The sequence below is a fragment of the Pseudophryne corroboree genome, chromosome 7 (genome assembly GCF_028390025.1).
Source record: "Pseudophryne corroboree isolate aPseCor3 chromosome 7, aPseCor3.hap2, whole genome shotgun sequence".
In the NCBI taxonomy this organism is placed as follows: Eukaryota; Metazoa; Chordata; class Amphibia; order Anura; family Myobatrachidae; genus Pseudophryne; species Pseudophryne corroboree.
The window spans coordinates 230487350-230497486 of NC_086450.1; the positions used below are offsets into that span (position 1 = coordinate 230487350).

Genomic DNA, 10137 nt, shown 5'->3' on the forward strand with positions numbered 1-10137 from the left:
AGTTAGAATCTTGTGCCCGGCTGAGCTGGATGCACACTAGGGGCTCTCCTGAGCTCCTAGAAAGAAAGTATATTTTAGGTTTTTTATTTTACAGTGAGACCTGCTGGCAACAGACTCACTGCAGCGAGGGACTAAGGGGAGAAGAAGCGAACCTACCTAACTGGTGGTAGCTTGGGCTTCTTAGGCTACTGGACACCATTAGCTCCAGAGGGATCGAACACAGGACCCGACCTTGATTGTTCGGTCCCGGAGCCGCGCCGCCGGCCCCCTTACAGAGCCAGAAGCAAGAAGTGTTCCGGAAAATCGGCGGCAGAAGACTTCTGTCTTCAACAAGGTAGCGCACAGCACTGCAGCTGTGCGCCATTGCTCCTCATGCACACCTCACACTCCGGTCACTGATGGGTGCAGGGCGCTGGGGGGGGCGCCCTGAGGGCAATATAATACACCTTGGCTGGCAAATCTACACCATATATAGTCAGGAAGGCTATATAGGTGTAAAAATACCCCTGCCAGAATTCCAGAAAAAGCGGGAGAAGTCCGCCGGAAAAGGGGCGGGGCCATCTCCCTCAGCACACTGGCGCCATTTTTTCTTCACAGTGCAGCTGGAAGACAGCTCCCCAGGCTCTCCCCTGTAGTTTTCAGGCTCAAAGGGTTAAAAAGAGAGAGGGGGCACTAAATTTAGGCGCAATTTGTGTATACAAGCAGCTATTGGGGGAAAAATCACTCAGTTATAGTGTTAATCCCTGCATTATATAGCGCTCTGGTGTGTGCTGGCATACTCTCTCTCTGTCTCCCCAAAGGACTTTGTGGGGTCCTGTCCTCAGTCAGAGCATTCCCTGTGTGTGTGCGGTGTGTCGGTACGGCTGTGTCGACATGTTGGATGAGGAAGGTTACGTGGAGGCGGAGCAGAGGCCGATAAATGGGATGTCGCCCCCTGTGGGGCCGACATCAGAGTGGATGGATAGGTGGAAGGTATTAACCGACAATGTCAACTCCTTACATAAAAGGCTGGATGACGTAACAGCTGTGGGACAGCCGGCTTCTCAGCCCGCGCCTGCCCAGGCGTCTCAAAGGCCATTAGAGGCTCAAAAAAAAACAAAAAAAAAAACGCCCGTTACCTCAGATGGCAGACACAGATGTCGACGCGGAGTCTGACTCCAGTGTCGACGAGATTGAGACATATACACAATCCACTAGGAACATCAGTTACATGATCTCGGCAATGAAAAATGTGTTACACATTTCTGACATGAACCCAAGTACAGAAACCAAGGGCGATCCGGCACCGGATTTTTATTAGGTAAGGATGATAGTAGAATTAGGAAAGAGAGACCAAAATTGGACAGTATTTTTGTTACCCTTAACAAATAAGGGAGAAAAAAGCGGCAAAATTAGCCCTTTTTGGTAAAAGGTATATAAAAATATATACGTATATGTGTTATGCTGTCCTAGTTGGTGGTGCACCCGGAGCCAGAAAGTATGCAAACTTTGAAAAATGGGAAGAAAAAAGAAAGCTCTTGTGTGGGCGCACTCTTATGTAAGAAGTAGATTAGATATAATAATTGAAATGGAATATTTAAAACATAACTTTTAATTCACATTTTTATGATGCAGAGTTCTTCCCTGAAATCTGTCCAATAAGTTGCCAGTTAGAACGTATCTTTATAAATAAAATGTTCTGGTCTCTTATCGGTAAAGAGTGTATGGAAGGGTTGTAGACATGAGAAGGTCATACCCCCATTCCCCTTTGACCAGTACAGGATTACTGTATTGATGGAACCACGGGGTGGTCAAGACACAATGGTATATAGGGCTATGCTCTTTGGCTATGATTGATTAGGGTAATGATCATATGTCAAACCTCTCAAAGTGATACCAAGAATTAGCATACATATATCAAGATTCTAGAAAATGGAAAATACATATCATGAAAACAGTGCCAATGACCATTATATTTTAAACACCGAGATGAGAAAAAAAGTATTAAGAGATTTATTGAATAGAAGAAATTGGTGATACTGCTGTTGGTGTTGATATCGCATAAGCTAGGAAAATCCTACTCTACAACACCAGGTATTCACAGGTGGTCACCCTTCCTGATACTGACCTGGCCCAAAGCTGTTTAGCTTCCAAGATCAGACGAGATTGGGCGCTGGCAGCGTGGTATGGTAGTAGAGAATTTTATGTGAACACCAATGAGAGTGCACCTATTTAGGAATGCTGAAATTTTAGAGAAACCGACAGAAAAGTGATAGAGATAGAATCGTGGAAATATGTGGATCTGCTTTCCACGTTAGACCCGATTCCAAAATTCCCACTCACGTGGTGCAATGTTACGGGAATCGTGAATGAGAGTCCACGAAATTAGTGATCTCGGGAAGAAGAGGTTGCCAGGATTGGCACTGTAGTTTGCAATCAGAAAACTCCCTAACTACTACGTGTGTCACGATTTGACCCACTAACCAGTTACTAGTAATGTATATGAAGTGACACTAGTAACGGAAATGTTGGAATCATGAATAGAGTTTTAGAATCAATCAATTTACATACTGAAATGTCAGATCCAACTTAACTGGTAATTAAGAGAGATATGCTATTCATATTCATATATCAGCTGAGGAGACATAAGCAATAGGAGAAAGCATTGAAATCAAAATAGCAGACAAATATAACAGACAAATATAGTAGATATCTGTTAATATTGTGTGATCTCTAATGAATCTTAGGATATTTGCCACTTAACCTCAGACAAGATGATAAAATGTTTGATAAATATGAGTGGTATATGCTTTTCATATACATATATCAATTGCTGAGGAAACAGGAGAAAGGAGAAAAAAACAACATTGAGAAGTACAAGGCAAATATTTGCAGTTTAGTCTCAAAAGAAGTGCTAATTACTTGGTAATCTATAAGGACCCCTAAACAGTTGCCGCTGTGATATACACTAACAGTGGGATCAATTAGGCAATTCTGCCTGGGTTTACAGTGGAGATTACTATCCGTGGCAGACAGCCACAGGATAGTGGGGCTTACGATTTCACCAGATGGATGAGAGAGCCATCAAGAGCAAGTAGATAAGTGAGGTTAATGCCAATCATTCACTACCCACTATCTCCCCCCCACAGCTTCACCCACACCCTAGGCACCACAGCTCATTCCCCAACCCCCCTTATCTCCATGCACACCCCGGTTTCTCTCCCCTATTCCACCAACCCCAGTCTATCCTCCCCCTCAACCCCCAACCATCAACACCCCACCTATCAACCACTAGCCCCCATCTAATCAATCCCCGCCAATCCCAACCACGCACACCATCAATACCAGCCCCCATCCACATATACCCAGGGTTTCTCCACTTCATCTCGCTTCCCCCAGTCCACCCTCCTGTCAACCCCCAACTATCAACACTTTACGCATCAACCACCGCCCCTATCCAACCAATCCCTGCCAATCCTAACCACTCACACCCCTCCTAAAATTTCCCCCCCCCTCCCTACCTCCACCCCATAACAACTCCTCTTGATCCATGTTGCATTTAGTTAATTTACACTTTTACTTATTTATTTTTCAGTCTAGTTATTTATTCCAATAACCCGGCATTTGCCATCAATTCATTTTCACATCATTCCTACATCCAAAATGGCGTCCGTAATCTCGCGATTTTTAATCACTTCCAAGTCCTCCGGGTTTGTCGTCATAACGTGGCTACCGTGGTCTCTTAGCAACCGCTCACACGAGCAGTAATTACAAACGTCATCCTACACTTTCTGATTGGTCAGTCTGACCTCCTGCTGATACAAAAACCCGCTCCCCACACCGGAATATACGGAACCCGGAAGTGAACAAGCCTTAGGGCGAAACGCGTCTTCCACATCCAGCAAAGGGGTCTCGTCGACACAACTTCATCTTGGCATTAACCTCACTTATCTACTTGCTCTTGATGGCTCTCTCATCCATCTGGTGAAATCGTAAGCCCCACTATCCTGTGGCTGTCTGCCACGGATAGTAATCTCCACTGTAAACCCAGGCAGAATTGCCTAATTGATCCCACTGTTAGTGTATATCACAGCGGCAACTGTTTAGGGGTCCTTATAGATTACCAAGTAATTAGCACTTCTTTTGAGACTAAACTGCAAATATTTGCCTTGTACTTCTCAATGTTGTTTTTTTCTCCTTTCTCCTGTTTCCTCAGCAATTGATATATGTATATGAAAAGCATATACCACTCATATTTATCAAACATTTTATCATCTTGTCTGAGGTTAAGTGGCAAATATCCTAAGATTCATTAGAGATCACACAATATTAACAGATATCTACTATATTTGTCTGTTATATTTGTCTGCTATTTTGATTTCAATGCTTTCTCCTATTGCTTATGTCTCCTCAGCTGATATATGAATATGAATAGCATATCTCTCTTAATTACCAGTTATGTTGGATCTGACATTTCAGTATGTAAATTGATTGATTCTAAAACTCTATTCATGATTCCAACATTTCCGTTACTAGTGTCACTTCATATACATTACTAGTAACTGGTTAGTGGGTCAAATCGTGACACACGTAGTAGTTAGGGAGTTTTCTGATTGCAAACTACAGTGCCAATCCTGGCAACCTCTTCTTCCCGAGATCACTAATTTCGTGGACTCTCATTCACGATTCCCGTAACATTGCACCACGTGAGTGGGAATTTTGGAATCGGGTCTAACGTGGAAAGCAGATCCACATATTTCCACGATTCTATCTCTATCACTTTTCTGTCGGTTTCTCTAAAATTTCAGCATTCCTAAATAGGTGCACTCTCATTGGTGTTCACATAAAATTCTCTACTACCATACCACGCTGCCAGCGCCCAATCTCGTCTGATCTTGGAAGCTAAACAGCTTTGGGCCAGGTCAGTATCAGGAAGGGTGACCACCTGTGAATACCTGGTGTTGTAGAGTAGGATTTTCCTAGCTTATGCGATATCAACACCAACAGCAGTATCACCAATTTCTTCTATTCAATAAATCTCTTAATACTTTTTTTCTCATCTCGGTGTTTAAAATATAATGGTCATTGGCACTGTTTTCATGATATGTATTTTCCATTTTCTAGAATCTTGATATATGTATGCTAATTCTTGGTATCACTTTGAGAGGTTTGACATATGATCATTACCCTAATCAATCATAGCCAAAGAGCATAGCCCTATATACCATTGTGTCTTGACCACCCCGTGGTTCCATCAATACAGTAATCCTGTACTGGTCAAAGGGGAATGGGGGTATGACCTTCTCATGTCTACAACCCTTCCATACACTCTTTACCGATAAGAGACCAGAACATTTTATTTATAAAGATACGTTCTAACTGGCAACTTATTGGACAGATTTCAGGGAAGAACTCTGCATCATAAAAATGTGAATTAAAAGTTATGTTTTAAATATTCCATTTCAATTATTATATCTAATCTACTTCTTACATAAGAGTGCGCCCACACAAGAGCTTTCTTTTTTCTTCCCATTTTTCAAAGTTTGCATACTTTCTGGCTCCGGGTGCACCACCAACTAGGACAGCATAACACATATACGTATATATTTTTATATACCTTTTACCAAAAAGGGCTAATTTTGCCGCTTTTTTCTCCCTTATTTGTTAAGGGTAACAAAAATACTGTCCAATTTTGGTCTCTCTTTCCTAATTCTACTATCATCCTTACCTAATAAAAATCCGGTGCCGGATCGCCCTTGGTTTCTGTACAGTATCTTCTACTGTTGTAAAAACAGTCTCTGATCCTTGGCACGGACTCCCATTATTACCTCACTCTATGATAACTTCTTCCTTCCCGGATTTGTCCATTTTAGCAGTAATATTCTTATATATATCTTCACGTTAGTAGGCCTCTATTATGACCACTTTTTCACTCAAAGCGGAGCTAACAAAACGACAAAACCCGGAGACTTTTGGTGATCCCTTCTCAGAAAACTTTGAAGAATCCCCCATTGACTCTGATTGGAAGACTACTTTTACAAAATTACAAAAAAGTTTGCAGAAAAGGACCCGTCTATCGTGGGACGTCACCACTTTACAAAATTACATTAAACACAAGATTGTGCCCCGGGGGTTAAGACCCAAAATATTCCCCTCCTTTCCACTCGCTACGGAGAATTTGAAGACCGAGTGGGAGGCAGCACTCTTGAAGTGTTCCCACGAATTATTACATCTTTTGGTCAAACATGACACACTACTCATAGATCAAGTGGAAAAAGAAATAGACGAATTGGGTCACAATTTGGAAATCTGGGAAAAAGATTTATCCTTTCAGACAGCTTTTGAGAAATATCAAAAAGAATTAAAACAATATGAACAAACAATAGTAGATCGGAAGCGGAATAAATTTATCAGGGACAAAAGAGATTTCTCACGTGGGGATATTTTTAGGTGGAATCCTATACCCCAGAGTAGGAATCGAAGACAGAGGGACGACCCGACTTTTTCAGAATTCGAATCCTCTAATAGTGGAGATTCATCCAGTGAGACTTCAGATAACGCCAGATTCAATCAAGGAGAAGGAGATTTTTCTCCACGTTTTTTAGGTCAGGGTTCGAAACAAAGAGGTCGAGACAAAAATCAAGGAAAACCCGGCGGGGGGGAAAGAAGAGGCGACAGGCGCAACCCCGATTGGGATACATCGAAGACCGCCCGGTATCCGGCCCGACAGAGGAAGACCTTGCGATAACCCACCCGATTACATCCTCCTTACAGGTCATCAACCTGTCTAATAGACCTCTATCATCTGTACACATGGATGTTTTGGCCAAAGGCCTCTCTTTCTCACCCTCTAGAACATTTAACAGATTCTCCTGGGAGAAAGATCTCAGACTATTCGGCAGAAAACTTCTTTTAAAAAAGTTTTTTGCAAAACACCGTGCAACACAAGATAGAAACAGCAGCACAGATTTATCCCCTGACGATCTTCAAGTAGTCCAAGCCCTCGAGGACCTATTACTGGAATCTAATACACAAGACAGCATTCCCTGCCGACCCAAGTGTAAACCCAAATCCTCATTTTTCCCACCCGATAATACCAGCCCGGAAATTAGGGTTTTCCTTAACAGGGTGTCAAAAGAATTTGACGATATTTACGTCCAAATCAAAACTGCCCATCAATATCCATCTAGAAATCTCAACTTCCAAGAAAGGAAAGCACTACGAGAGATGGAAACATGGCGAGACGTAATTATAAAACCTTCGGACAAGGGGGGCAACATTGTTCTATGGCCTTTACAAATGTATATCACCGAAGCACATAGACAATTGTTCAACCCCCTATGTTATCAAAAACTTCTCAATGACCCCACCAAAAGGTTCCAAAAAGCCTATACCTTTTTGATACAAGAGGCTGCCACACAGGGAACCATCACTAAACAAGAAGCAACATATCTGACTGTCCAAAATCCAAGAACCCCAACTTTTTATCTTCTGCCGAAGATTCATAAGGACACCCAGCAGCCACCCGGCAGACCAATAATGTCGGGCAATGGAGGACTTTTGGAGCAGCCGAGTCGGTTTTTGGATTTACACCTACGTGACTTTGTCCTTGACTTACCATCTTATTTACAAGACACCGCCGACCTGTTGCGAAAAATTCACGACATCCATTTTGAGAATGACTTTCTTCTGGTGACCTTAGATGTTGAGGCACTTTACTCCAGTATCAACCATCATCAAGGCCTGTCAGCAGTCAAATTCTTTCTAGACCAAATTGGCACCAATGACTTCTCTGATTTTCTTTTACAGTTACTCACCTTTGTTCTCTCCAAAAATTATTTCGTTTTTCAAGATCAATTTTTCCTACAAATTAGAGGAACTGCTATGGGTGCAGCATGTGCACCCACATATGCAAATCTCTTCTTAGGGTGGTGGGAGCACCTTTACGTGTTCAACACCCGTAATGAAAAATATACCACACATATAATACTGTGGTTGAGATACATCGATGATGTCTTCCTGATTTGGAATGGAAATAAAAGCCTGCTCATTGAGTTCATTCAGATCCTTAATCAAAATGACCTTAATATTACCCTGACACATTTCATCAGCTCAGAAAGGGTACCATTCTTAGATCTTAGTATCTACAAATCACATGCTGGCTTCCTTGAAACGGAATTATTTCGTAAGGAGACGGCAACGAACAGTCTCCTTCATCAAACAAGCTCGCATTTCCCGCCCACCGTGGAAAACATCCCCAAAGGGGAATATTTGCGTTTGAGACGCAACTGCTCAGAAGACTCCACTTTCAAAACCAAAAGTTTGGAACTCACTAACCGCCTCCTGGATAGAGGCTACAGCAGACGCTCACTCAAACGGGCATACACTGCCACGGCAGCAACCAAGAGAGAGAATTTGATTTTTGGAAAGAAAAGGAAGAGTACCGAGCAGGAAGATACCATTCACTTCATTGGGACTTTCTGTCCTGAATGGAGGAAGTTGAAAGGAGCTATAACCAGACATCTCCCCATCTTACAACTGGACCCAGATTTGGCACCATTTTTTGACTCTCCACTACAAATGAGCTGGCGCAGATCTAAGAATATGAAAGACCATCTAGTGCACAGCCATCTGATTTCCACAAACATAAAAAAACCCTCTATTACAGGTTCCTTCCCTTGTGGACATTGTAAATCATGCCCCCAGATCCTGCAAACCAACACGGTCATGGATAGATTTGACCAGTTGGTCAAGTTACAACACTTCTTTAACTGTAATACGCAGGCTGTGATATATTGCATAACTTGTGAGTGTAATCTAAAGTATGTAGGCATGACTACACGCAAATGGAAGGAAAGAATATTAGAACACCTGGGAAACATCCGTAATGCCTCCAGAGATCTTGAACGAATGAAACAGCTTACATCAGTAGCGAGACATTTCAACTCTGTCCATAAAGGATCCATCAAAGGTTTCAAGACCTTCTGCTTAGATCGGGTACATCTTGGAATACGGGGAGGAGACATAACCAAAGAACTATTTAAAAAGGAAAGTGAGTGGATTTTTCGTCTAAACAGCCTGAAACCTTTCGGTCTCAATGAAACTATTAACTATGGAGTCTTTCTGTAAAAAACGTCTCACTTATTTTTCATTTTGATATTTAATCCTTAGAGAACTAAATTTTATATTAATAATTTTCATTGTATTTCAACACCCCCTTTTTTCTCCCGCACACCTGCCCTCTTGCACCAGGGTACAATCGTATGTATACAGGTTTTCCTTCCTATGCGCTAACAATGGGTACACCGACACCACATCACATTTCCTTTTCTACCATTCCTTCAATCATTCACTACCCACTATCTCCCCCCCACAGCTTCACCCACACCCTAGGCACCACAGCTCATTCCCCAACCCCCCTTATCTCCATGCACACCCCGGTTTCTCTCCCCTATTCCACCAACCCCAGTCTATCCTCCCCCTCAACCTCCAACCATCAACACCCCACCTATCAACCACTAGCCCCCATCTAATCAATCCCCGCCAATCCCAACCACTCATATTTATCAAACATTTTATCATCTTGTCTGAGGTTAAGTGGCAAATATCCTAAGATTCATTAGAGATCACACAATATTAACAGATATCTACTATATTTGTCTGTTATATTTGTCTGCTATTTTGATTTCAATGCTTTCTCCTATTGCTTATGTCTCCTCAGCTGATATATGAATATGAATAGCATATCTCTCTTAATTACCAGTTATGTTGGATCTGACATTTCAGTATGTAAATTGATTGATTCTAAAACTCTATTCATGATTCCAACATTTCCGTTACTAGTGTCACTTCATATACATTACTAGTAACTGGTTAGTGGGTCAAATCGTGACACACGTAGTAGTTAGGGAGTTTTCTGATTGCAAACTACAGTGCCAATCCTGGCAACCTCTTCTTCCCGAGATCACTAATTTCGTGGACTCTCATTCACGATTCCCGTAACATTGCACCACGTGAGTGGGAATTTTGGAATCGGGTCTAACGTGGAAAGCAGATCCACATATTTCCACGATTCTATCTCTATCACTTTTCTGTCGGTTTCTCTAAAATTTCAGCATTCCTAAATAGGTGCACTCTCATTGGTGTTCACATAAAATT

At 42.1% G+C, this 10137-nt stretch overlaps 2 pseudogenes; one reads left to right on the forward strand and one right to left on the reverse strand.

The window, feature by feature from the left end:
- Window positions 1–2058: 2058 nt before the first annotated feature.
- LOC134946181 (5S ribosomal RNA) lies at window positions 2059–2177 on the reverse strand (annotated as a pseudogene).
- Window positions 2178–4830: 2653 nt separating this feature from the next.
- On the forward strand, window positions 4831–4949 carry LOC134946193 (5S ribosomal RNA; annotated as a pseudogene).
- The last annotated feature ends 5188 nt before the right edge of the window (window positions 4950–10137 follow it).